Genomic DNA, 12,858 nt, shown 5'->3' with positions numbered 1-12,858 from the left:
CTACAGGAAATGGTTTTCACCAGAGAAGGGAGTATATGTGCTTCTCTTAAACTTACTTTTTCCTCCCATGCCTAACACAATGTGTTACATTATAATCCTGTGCATGTTTAATTGTTTTTAAATGATTGCTTTTTATATGTTTTAGCTGTTCCTAAGATGCCTTGAGCTGCATCAAGGAAGAAGGTGGAATATTAATAATATAATAATATTTTCAAGGCCAGTCAAGACAACTAACTTTTCCTGATCTTCACAATTTGCCCCCAGTTTAAAGAAACACAAGTAAATCTGAACATATTCAGAGTACCTGTCTACAGCTACCTCCTCCCTTCATCACCTGGCTCAATAACAGTGCTATAATTAAATATTATTACATTTAACAAAAAGGAATACTAAAGGTGTGTGAACATTTTTTTAAATTGAAATATTTTCTAAGTCTACATTAAGTTTGAAACATCCCCCCCAACTCTGCCCCAGTGACAGCATAAGCAATGATCTCTGCAATGAAACAGGGGGGGGGGGAATATAGGCTTGATGAAACTTTAAATTTCACCCTATTTCAAATTGACAGGTCCTTCTCCACCCCCCCCCCCCTTTCTGAGGCTATCTGGAATTAGTTGTGTGTTTTTCTGGGCTGGTCTCCTGTACCTGTCAGATGTCTCAAACTGTACATAGCCACTGGTATTTCATAATCTTTGCTAAAGCCTGTCTCCTGTGGCTTTTTCTTTTGCAAAGCATTCTCCGAGGCTCGCACAGAAAATACAGACCTAGGTGCCGTAGGAATGAATTATTAGAGTACAAAGTGTAACCTGGAAAGGATCCAAGAACGGTGACGCAGTTTTGCAAGCCTGTTGACATAAACTAAGTCTCTGCGCTGAGGCTTCTGAACAGAGCCAGAGAGTTATTTGAATCCAGAATCTGAAACCCAAAGAGTGTGGGCCATTTTGGCATTAGGAAACAAGTAGGCAGGAGGCAATGACTCTAGCAGATTACATTGAACAGGAAATGGATTTGTTTATAATAATCATCACTGTTTTCACAAGAGCTTTTTTATTATTAAGGCGGGGACATGAGGTTGGAAGGAACTGAGAAAGGGAGTGGGGGACCTGGTTGAAGTTATCCCTTCCTGGCAAGTTAATTTAGCATAAGAGGGATGTGTGTGTGTGTGTGTGTTTTATTTTGCTGTTAAATTCAGGTCCTACTTTCCTCCTAGGAACTCAGGGTGTTTTCTTTCCCTTCTCATTTTATGTTCATAACAACCCTGTGCAGTCAATTAGGTTGAGAGATAGCGACTGGCCAAAGGCCATCTAGTGAGTAAATGGGAGTGGGAACACAGACAAAGAAAGGGTGGCAGTGCCTCCGTCAAGTCTTCAGGCAACTCTGTTGATAGTTACCCAGGTAACCCTTTGTAACAGGATTCTGGTCCAGGTGCTTGACACAGTTGCTTCTAAGCTCCCAGTAACCCCCTTGCTGGAATCAGGTAAGAGGAGAAGCTTTGAGAAACAGGAAAAAAATTTCCTCTTGCAGTGTGAGCCCCGTTCCCTGCTCCCCTGCTTTTACAATGTAATTAACAGATGCACCCACCAGTAATTTGAACACTGATTTAGTCAGCAGGCTTACCTCCTCCTCTCTCCCCACTCCCCCTTTTCAGGCAGACTGTCTGCCTTTTATAATATATTTAAAGTGCCACTAAAACACCAGTAAAAGTTAATTTGTCCCCTTGTGGATATGCAGTTTATGTGCGACATGATGATCAGCCAAACAACTACAGTGGTACCTCAGGTTAAATACTTAATTCGTTCGGGAGGTCTGTTCTTAACCTGAAACTGTTCTTAACCTGAAGCACCACTTTAGCTAATGGGGCCTCCTGCTGCTGCTGCGCCGCCGGAGCACAATTTCTATTCTCATCCTGAAGCAAAGTTCTTAACCCGAGGTAATATTTCTGGGTTAGCGGAGTCTGTAACCTGAAGCGTATGGAACCCGAGGTACCACTGTATGTGCAATACTTTTCCTGCCAACTCGCAGAACTGGTATGCCTCTGAATACCACTTGCTAGGAATCACAAGTGCAGAGAGCGCTAGTGTGTTTTTGGCCTATCAGTGAGCTTCCCTTAGGCATCCAAATCACCCCTGTGGGAACAGAATGCTGGACTCTTGGTCTGATCCAGTAACACTCTTCTTATAGTCAGTGCTAAAAAAACACACCCACGCATTTGTTTGCACAGACCATTGTGCATGTTACTTCCACAGCACTTCCATACGCAAGTTAATGTTTCATTGGGAGAATGTATTTTACTGGAATGCCATCACCTGTGCATGTTTTGTGGTACAAGAAGCTAAAGTGGGACATTCTTAATCAGTAGGACATTCTAGTCAAAGCTTTCCACAGACAGGTGGGGAGGGCAAGCAAAATAATGCAAGCAGGTGGTCATTGTGCAAAGGGATGAAGATTAGCCTTAAGATCTGGGGTCTTCTATGTAAACAGGAAGAGTTGGCAGATATGCACAGATGGCCTTCCTTCTTTAAACACGAAATCTCTTTACTCACTCTGGCAGCCCAGCAAAGTGCTCACTGTTTAGCTGTGCTTTCCAGCACCATCATTTGTGTTGCTTATTTAGAACATCTTAAGGCAGCCCTGTTCAGGGAAGTTTTTAACGTGTGATATTTTACTGTATTTTTGGTTTCTATGGAAGCCGCCCAGAGTGGCTGGGGAGGCCCAGCCACATGGGCGGGGTATTAATAATAATAATAATAATAATAATTATTATTATTATTATTATTATTATTATTATTATTATTATTATTATTATTATTTTTTCCTGTCTTTCTGCTTAGGGAAAGTCATCCAAACCACAGTCAACAGGAGTCCATTATAGGATTAATTGTATATATCCAGTAGGATAAACACGTGGACAAATGTAAAAATAAAGTGGGTGACAGATATGAAGTCACTGCCCAATAATCTGAAGCCACCCTGCGCACGTCTACCACCCAATCATTTTTTGCCACTCAACTACAGAGCTCACCCAGTTTAAAAGCAGCCTCACAGCTGGGAATGTGAGAAGACTCTCTGATGGCTCCGTCTTGCAAATAAATCAACCTTAATCTACAAAAAAATATTGTGAACATTGTACTGGATACTGGGCAGCAGTGCTTTCCCAAATTAGTTAAAAATAATAGTTGATGCACACAACAGAGTACGGTATCTCAAGGGCCACATTCACTTCTTAATTTTCTTCACTGAAAATATTTGTATGCTACATGTGCTTAATTATAGACCTGCAACAGTTAAAATTCAATATAATAGTTAACACGCTGCATCAGTACAGTACTCCAGTGCCCATTATTCCTGACCATTGGACATACTGGCTGAAGCTGATACGAGTTGTGGTTCAGCAACATCTGGAGAACCACAGCTTCCCCATCCCTGCACTATGATTCTGTGTCTACTCCCCCCCTACTCATTGAGTTCAGTGAGACTCATTCCCAGAAAAGTATATACAGTGGTACCTCAGGTTACATACGCTTCAGGTTACATACGCTTCAGGTTACAGACTCCGCTAACCCAGAAATATTACCTCGGATTAAGAACTTTGCTTCAGGATGAGAACAGAAATCGTGCTCCGACGGCATGGCAGCAGTGGGAGGCCCCATTAGCTAAAGTGGTGCTTCAGGTTAAGAACAGTTTCAGCTTAAGAGCGGACCTCCGGAACGAATTAAGTACTTAACCTGAGGTACCACTGTATAAAAGCTAAGGTAAAGGACCCCTGGATGGTTACCAGTAAGTCCTGTCCAAAGCGACTATGGGGTTGTGGTGCTCATCTCACTTTCAGGCCGAGGGGGCAGGCGTTTGTCCACAGACAGCTTTCCGGGTCATGTGGCCAGCATGACTAAACCACTTCTGGCACAACGGAACACCGTGACAGAAACCAGAGCGCACGGAAACGCCATTTACCTTTTTGCCACAGCAGTACCTATTTATTTACCTGCACTGGTTTGCTTTCGAACGGCTAGGTTGTCAGGAGGTGGGACAGAGCAACAGGAGCTCACTCCATTGCAGGGATTCAAACCGCTGACCTCCCGATCGGCAAACCCAAGAGGCTCAGTGGTTTAGACCACAGCGCCACCTGCGTCCCTAAAAGTGTGTATAGGACTGCTTTCCTGAAGGTTTACAGAGGCATTCCAATGCACAGGCTGTTAACTGGGTGTTAACAGGGCATGAATACTTGTGGCAAACTCATGTTTACCCAGGAAGAGCCACTGGTGGTTTACTACCAACTGATGCAGGTTCAAGTATGACCTTCAGGCATCCCTATGTAGGGTTAGATGTAACTGAAGGCTACAGACTTCATCATTCAGGGGGAATGCAACCCTGCACAGAACAAGCTGTATGCTAGGTACCGTCCTTGGTCCCTTGTATCCCACAATGGAAGGAGGGGATAGCTTTCTACCTTGGAGATGTGCACATGTACAGGAAAAGCTTTGGGCCAACAGTGAAGGGAAATAACAAAAGGGAGGGGGTAGAGAGTAGATGGGGCTGCAGTGCTAACTTTAGATCCTGTGGTGCTTCACAGTTAAAAGGATCCAGTCTCAGAGTGCTTTGAAACAGTGAGGAGAGGTGGGAAGCAACCTGACATCTGCTTCTCCACAAGTCATAAGCGCGGGGGGGGGGGGGATACATTTCCAACCTAAAGCAGAGGCTGATATGGATGCAGCTACCTAAAGCTGCTCTGAGGAGTAAGGAAGCATAAGTGAAGATGTAAAGTGGGAAGAAAAACACAGAGAAAATAATTTTTATTTTTATTTTACCTGCCTTCCTTCTCCGTATATTTTTCCTCACATAGACTTGTAAGAAAGATTAGGGATTTGGTTATTTTTTAAAGTTGCCACCCTTTTCTGGTTTAAAAAATAAATCAAAACGTTATTCATTTTCAAATTGGTATTTATTTAAGATTATGATCGGCATTTCCCCTTGTTCTCTCTTGACTTTCCTGCATTTTTCTTCTCTCAGAATCTATTTCATCACAATTTGTATTCATCCTGTGTTTCAGATTAACCACCACTTGGTTCTATTTTTAGACTTGACAAGATTACTTATCTTGCCACCTTCAGGAGAGTTAACAGACCCAGTTAATTTCTATTTCTTGTCCAATTAAAACTGTGTTGGAGTCATCAGCAGGGTACTTTCTTCTCGGCCAAATGAAGTTTTTGGCTGAGTTTTTTTCCTGGGAAGGTTTTGGGTTTCTATACCCGAATATTTAAAATTATACATACTAGTGAATTAAAATCTGTGTATGCAAGGTTGGTAGGAAAGTTGAAAGAAACCTTGAAAAACAATTATCATTATTGTTACTACTACTACTACTATTAATATTTTATATATATTTTATTAGCCACTTTGAGTATCTCCATTTGGAAATAACTATCATCTACTGTAGATTGTGGAAAGTGGTTTGTCCATTTCACAGAATAATAGAATCATAGACGTGGTTGTCCATAGATTTGGCCACATCTTGAGATATCCCCACCAAACTTGGGTTCCTGACCAGGAGCAGGTGGTCATCATCAAAGTTTGGATGCAGGACACCATTTTCACACAAGATGGCAGGCCAAAATGTGAGTTTGGTGTGACTTTGCCCATTTTTTTTGTCTAGGTTCATCCACCTTTCAAGATATCATCACCAAACTTGGCACAAGGGTTCTCAAGGTGGGAGCAGCAAACTTTGTCACCATTTGGATGGCAGGTGCCATCTTGAATCAAGATAGTGGACCAAATAATGACTTGGATGTGACTTTTTTGGCATAGGTTCAGCTGCCTCTCAATATATCATTACAAAACGTGGCATGGGGATTCCCAATGTGGGAGTGACAGTTGTCATCAATATTTGGATGCTGGGCATCATTTGATTCAAGTGTGACTTTGGTGTGACTTTGCCTTTTTTGGTACAAGTTTGGCTGCCTCTTACCATATTATCACCAGCCTCGGCATGAAGGTTCTCGAGGTGAGGGTGGCTGTCTTCATTGATCTGGTCCTCGAAACCAGTCCTTTGCTCAGTGGCACCATGTTCTTTAAGCACATGTCTTTTGAACTTGGCTTCAGTTGACAATCTCCATGTTGATTCCGCAAGCCTCAGGTCCGTCCTTCCCTGCCTTCCTCATCTCTTCTCTCTGGTCTTCCACCTTAATCTTACACATACCCATCCACTACTCTTCTGCCAAAATTCTTTACCGCTTTCTCATAACTTGGTGGTGCAATTTCCTCCTTCTTAAATCCCTACATTGGCTTCCTTTCTTCTCTTGTACCTTGCACAAGCTTCTCTTCCTGATTTTCAAAATCCCTTCATGAGCTTGCGCTCCCCTTATTTCTTTTAAATTCGCCTATTTTTTTTTCTTTTTAATAACAGCAATGACAAATTTTAGCATTAATAATAATTTAAATTCTCAGCTTTATATATCGACACAAACTATCTAATAACCTTTGCTTGTCCAGCTCCACCACTCCAAAGATCTCATGCTCTTTTATGCAGCTCTACCCTTTCTCCTTTGCTCTTTCTCCTTCATATCCCTGGGACTGCCCTACTAGAATGTTGTTGTGAGAACTTATCCCATACTACCTTCAAATCCCACTTCAACATTTGCCTTTTCTAGGAAGCCATTAAAGCGACCTTTTAGTCCCACTACAAAAAAGCTGAAGTACGTGTATAAGAAATAATTATGTATTTTCCCCATTGACTCCTGCTTCTGTTTCCCTTCCTCTGTTGTTTTTCTTCTTTATTTTTAGATGGTAAAACACATCCCTTGGGCAGGGATTTATCAAGCACCGTGTACGTAGGTGGTGCTATATATAGCAACCCAGTGTTCTCCTTGGTGCATCTAACTAGCAGTCACTTCCATTACGGTAATCAGATCTAGGAACTCTGACCTTCGGATATACTAATTGTTATGCTATAAAAGTAATTAAACGGAAACAACAGGACAGTGTTGGAAACACCGGACAGTGTTAATGGGCACAGCAATATGTTCTGTTGCATCTGACCAAGCGACTCTCTCTTTGCACTACGGGAAACGAAGACAAATCAATTCAACACACAATGTGCAACATGGAAGGTTGGAAAACCATGTGTGTTATGTGTAACTCTGTAACTAGTGCCCGAGATTGTTTTTCTTCTTCCTCCTAATCCTTTTTCCTTTTGTGTAAGGCCCTTTTGATTGTAAGTCTGAGGACAGGAACTATCTTATTCATAATATTTGTATGCCATTCTGGCAGTCGTCTTTTGGCCATAGAGTGGAGTGAAAATATTTAATATAAATGAATTGTGAGACAGTGGAGTCATGAACATAGCTCTCTCATCTGCACTCCCAATATGTGTTTCACTTTGTAGGTATCCAGGACACAGGTACCCCATTTCATTTTCTCTCCACCAGAGCAAACAACAGCAAGAGCAGATAATTTTGAGTGGGGAAAGGGTTAAGAAGCCCTCCTTCCAGCAACCCCTCCACTGGAAATCACAATTTAAGAGACAGCTTTCGGCTGCTTGTAATGTGCAGCTTGGCTCCGAAAAACTAAAAACTGCCTCATACTTATGCCCATCAGCATCATTTAAAAAGAAATACAAATAGTGGAAAGCCATGTGACTTAGGTGGCTTGTGTGCTGTCCAGGTTCTAATCAATTTTTTAATTGATTGACATTATACTGAAAGATTTTCATTTATAAAGGAATAAACTGATAAATTAAAAGGAGAAAGAAAGAAAGAAAGAAAGAAAGAAAGAAAGGAGAAAAACCACTGATGAGCAGCTTCATAGCCTCTGTTCTCAGAATTTTTATATTTAAACTAGACTTGGACCAGACAACCCTTCAAACAGAGGACGGCAAATCCTCTGTGAAATAGGGCACGTGGCCACTCTAGGGACTGATGCATAATAACTTATAATGTCTGTGGCCACCATGAAGAAAAGGGAAACTGTGGAACTGCCATATCACATGGGAAGTTATCTGAATGAAATGGTTCTTCATTCTCTTGCTGCTTTGGCAGTTAGGCTATGCCAGCGCAACCACATGAAAATTGTGTGTGTGTTTGTGTAGTGGTAGCGAGATGCATTGGATCAAGTGGCAGAATGACTTCAAAATGATTGTATGGGCTGGGCATTCAATATTGCATCCAGTTGTTTTGTGGTGGTTGTGACAAAAACTCACACAAACTGCAATTTTGATAAATCTTCCATGTACAGCACAGAATCATGTTCCTCACATCTAAAAGCCTGGTATTTTTTGCCTCGCCAACAAGTGGGTCTATAAGAGAGTATTTCATTAGTTTCCTTTCTAGAGCACTGCTGCCTATAAAGTGAGCAAGAGGATATTGAGAGCAGTAAAAATTAAACGTATATTTGAAAAACCAAGCAATGAATCATCTGGAAAGACATGTAGGGCAAAAGGCACCTTAGACATCCCACTGTAAATAGCAGCTCCAGTGGAGATTATAGAGCGGCATATCTTGTTTCAGTGTCATAAGCAGCTGTATACATGAATACATTCATGAGTTTATTATTTTTTAAAAGGAACCAGACTCAGTGACTGGGACATCCAGTTTTGTAATTTTGGAGAGGCCAGTCATACCCACATTATATCCCAGGGGTCAGGAGAAACGGATGATTTGTTCTAGCTTACACTCTCTCACCAAGCTTTATAATTTGCCATGGATTCAGGTCAGAAATGCCTTGGCTGATGTGAGAGGCAAAGAGCTGAATATATTGGTTAGAAAAGGAGGGAAAGTCCCACACCTTGCACTGGCTTCCACTATTGCCACAATTTAGCTGAATCTGGCCCATTATTTTAAATTTGTTTGTGGAACCAGGTGCAGACAAAAATATATTTATATTTCAGAACAAGGAGCAGCTTCAGGAATTGCTTCAAGTACTGTATGTAAGACAGGCATGGGGAACTTCCAGACTTGGGATCTAATCTGACCACAAGGCTTTTTCATCTGACTCTCAGCTCTCTCTCTCTAAGCCCTCACCCCTTTCCCCCAGGTCATGCCCCTCCTCCAACTGTCTCATTATGTTGTGAGCTGCCTATGCAGAAAGAGACCTCTTCTAGCATGGCCAGCTTGCTCTGTTTATTTTCTGTGTGCTGAGAAAGAAGCCCTCTCACTTTGTGAAGAACAGAAGAGCCCCTTCTCAATGTGCGTAAGCCGACGTCAGAAGAGGGTGTGTGGGTTTCTACATGATGCGAGTGTGTGTGAGGGAGAATAGGGGACATGTTTGTTTTGGCCCTGCCCTCTTTTGACATGCGCCCCCAGACCATTTCCCCCCAAGGGAATTTAGCTCTGGTGGGGTGTGTGGGAGAGTTCTCCACCCCTGATTTCAGAGCACAGGGTTGTCTGATCACATATTTTCAACTCTCACAATGCTTTAAAGGCTATTTTAAAATCACAGCGTTTTTTGACAACTAAAGCTGAAGATTTAGAGCCAGCCTTTTATATTTCCACAAGCATACCATGCAAGCCTTTTAGAAAAATTTAGATACACCCCTCTTGGCGAGACACAGCCCACTTTGCACAGCTATGGTATGCAGCTTTTCTGAAAATGGCTAAATATAAGAAGAGAATGAAAGACATTCAGCTAGCAAGATTTCAGTGCAAATAGCCACTTGCTTTTACCCTAAATGCGAACAGGCACATCTAAAAATTAGCCAGTGACCTTCAGCAAAAGACATTTCATCCATCTCGTGGACTGCATTATATATAGATGCTTTGGTTTTAGTAGCACTGACAAATACTCAGACTTAACTTTGTCTGCATCCAAGACCCAAAACATTGTGGAATCAGTTGGCTCTGGAGAGTGTTACTTGGTGAAGGAAACTGACATTAAATACAAAAACAAAACAAAAAAAGCAACCATTCACTAGTTCCTTTGAAAAATGTTACAATAGCAACTCTGACTGACAGCTGGGAAAAAGCAGACAACAGCTGATCTGATCATGTAAGAGAATTCTGCTGGGACTGCCGCTTATTTTTTTCGTTTATGAATCACTTCTCATAAAACATCCCAAAGTGATTAATAATAAAACATAAACAATAAAAACATACATTAAAAACCATGTCAAGTCAAATACAGACGCAAACTAGAATAACCATTTTTAATTAAATGGCTTGCTGAAAAAGGAAGGTCTTCAATAGGTGCTGAAAATACAAGCTGGCAATAGATCCTGAACCCATTTATGCAATCCTATAAAGAGTCCCTTTTGAATTATGGTGCTGGAGGAGACTCTTGAGAGTCCCATGGACTGCAAGAAGATCAAACCTATCCATTCTTAAGGAAATCAGCCCTGAGTACTCACTAGAAGGACAGATCCTGAAGCTGAGGCTCCAATACTTTGGCCACCTCATGAGAAGAGAAGACTCCCTGGAAAAGACCCTGATGTTGGGAAAGATGGAAGGCACAAGGAGAAGGGGACGACAGAGGACGAGATGGTTGGATAGTGTTCTCGAAGCTACCAGCATGAGTTTGACTAAACTGCGGGAGGCAGTGGAAGACAGGAGTGCCTGGTGTGCTCTGGTCCATGGGGTCACAAAGAGTCGGACACGACTAAACGACTAAACAACAACATAAAGAGTCCCAGATAGGTGAAGTTAGGATTGCAGTCTTAGTTATTTAAGGCTGAATTCAACTACATAGATGTGCTAGCAGTATGCAAAACATACATCCAACACACATACACAACGTTTTGTTGAGTGCCCCAACTTGTTTTAACTAACAGGCAATAACAGATTTATCCCCTGTGTATCTGTCTAATCCTCTTTTGAATCCATCTAGGTAAGGAGTGATTACCACCTCTTGAGGCAAAGAATTCCATAAATTAGGCTGCAATCCTAGCCACACTTTCCTGGGAATAATCCCCATTGTATTCAGCTGACTCAAAGGGGACTGGGGTTAGTATTGTGCTGTTGCTTCTGTTCTCAGTTCCAGCTTCTCCACCCCCTGCAAAATTGTTTGAACCTCCATCCTGTTCCTCACACTTAGCTGCCCTAAAAAGCAAAAGAAAACCTCCAAACTCTGTAGCCTTTCCTCCATAAAGTACTGCAGGCCCTTGATAATTTCCATTGCCCTTTTCCAGCTTGGCAATATCCTTTTTGAGATATACCCAATATTCTGGGTATATGCCATACGTAGGATCATCGGAGGCATAAAGCTGGCAGGCAAAAAGTAGCCTCTTGAGCTCTGCAAACATTTGTGTAAAAAAAGCAAAACCCAACAACCACAACAGCTTGCATTTCAGACTCCAGCTCGATTAGAGCGCATCTTATGATATTAGGAACTATTAAGAGCTGCCTACAAACAACGGAAAAAGTTGTTGCTTCCATGTCCAGTGAGGGAAAGCTTGCTGGATTTGTGTCAGTCTGCCATCTAGTGGAGCAGATCTAGTACAAAGCCTGCAGGATGATCTAAAAAAACCCAACAACCTGTGGAGAGCCAAGAATTCACTTATGTTGAGTCTCTTAAAAGTCCCCCAGACTTGTCACTTTATATTGAAGCGTGCTCCAGTTTTGACTCCATACTTAGTTTTCCCATCTCATATGTGGCCTTAGATTAGTAGCATAGCATGAGCACCTATGACTCCAAGAGTCCCTCGTTCCTCACACAGGAGTCCATTACATTGGTATGCTTGTCCCACTTCTCCAAATGGGGATACATTTCAGGGGTGCAGTTACTCCCCGGGTCTGATTTCCTCTGGAAGGACATCACTGGAGGCTTTATTGCCATTTTGTAACATTTGCAGTCATTTACTACTTGAGCATAGATGAGGTACAATGCCCCACAAAATTAACTAAGCCCAATAGCACATTCCGATCCCTCCAAATCCCAGCAAATGTCCTTTTCTCAGGAAGAGGCTGTGAATGGGTCATTCCACCTGCCCTGTGGAATGCCCTCCCATCAGATGCCAAGGAAATAAACAACTATCTGACTTTTAAGAAGACATCTTAAAAGTTTATTATGTTTGATGTTGTATTGTGTTTCAGTTTGTTGGAAGCCACCCAGAGTGGCTGGACTAACCCAGTCAGATTGGCAATAAAGAAATAAATAAATAAAAATTCCTTAGCCGGGCAGGGAAGATAAGAGATATTCCCCTTCGCAGAGCAGACTCGGACAATTGTTAGCCTATCTACTGAAGCCATTGACTTAATATCTTTTCCCAGAAGAATTTATTTTTACTGATTTTTAGGTAACAGAAGAAAACAGAACTGTTCAGACAATTGCCAATCCAGAATCAAGTCCAACAAACTTTTGTGTCTTTTATACAAAAATAGTCATTCCTTAATTGTCTGTGGGTTCTAGGAGGGCAAAAGCAGCCTAATCCTCCTATCTGAAAGAAGTAAGGTGGTTGACAACTTTGCCAGAACCACTAAAGTCCAAGGTATGCTTCAGGCAGCCTGCAGTGATAATAAAACCCATTTGCAGGCATCCTAAGTGTCAAGAATCACTGGGCTGGAAGTAGGGATGCTGGAGAAATTTGATTAAGTTTGCTTTCTGAAACAACACAAAAACTGAAACAAAATTTTCACATCTCTGAATTTTACAATGCAGTTCACCAAACAAGTAAGATGTACAAAAATACATGTAATGAAGTTAAATGTGTGTAAAAATAACATACAAAAATGCTTTTTGATAGTGATAATTGCTTTCCAAAGATGTGTGTGTATTAAGCAAAACGGCATTAGAAATGTTTGTATATGTCCTGTCATGGACATAATAAAAAAATATGTTTGTATAAGCAGATATTGGCACTCAAATGCTAATGAATTTTAATTATTTAAAAAACAAGAACAAATAATAAATGATATAGAATTGTGGGGAACTAAGCTT

Source organism: Podarcis gaigeae, assembly GCF_964106915.1.
Source record: "Podarcis gaigeae genome assembly, chromosome: 1".
NCBI classification, from domain to species: domain Eukaryota; kingdom Metazoa; phylum Chordata; class Lepidosauria; order Squamata; family Lacertidae; genus Podarcis; species Podarcis gaigeae.
This window is presented reverse-complemented; position numbering follows the sequence as displayed.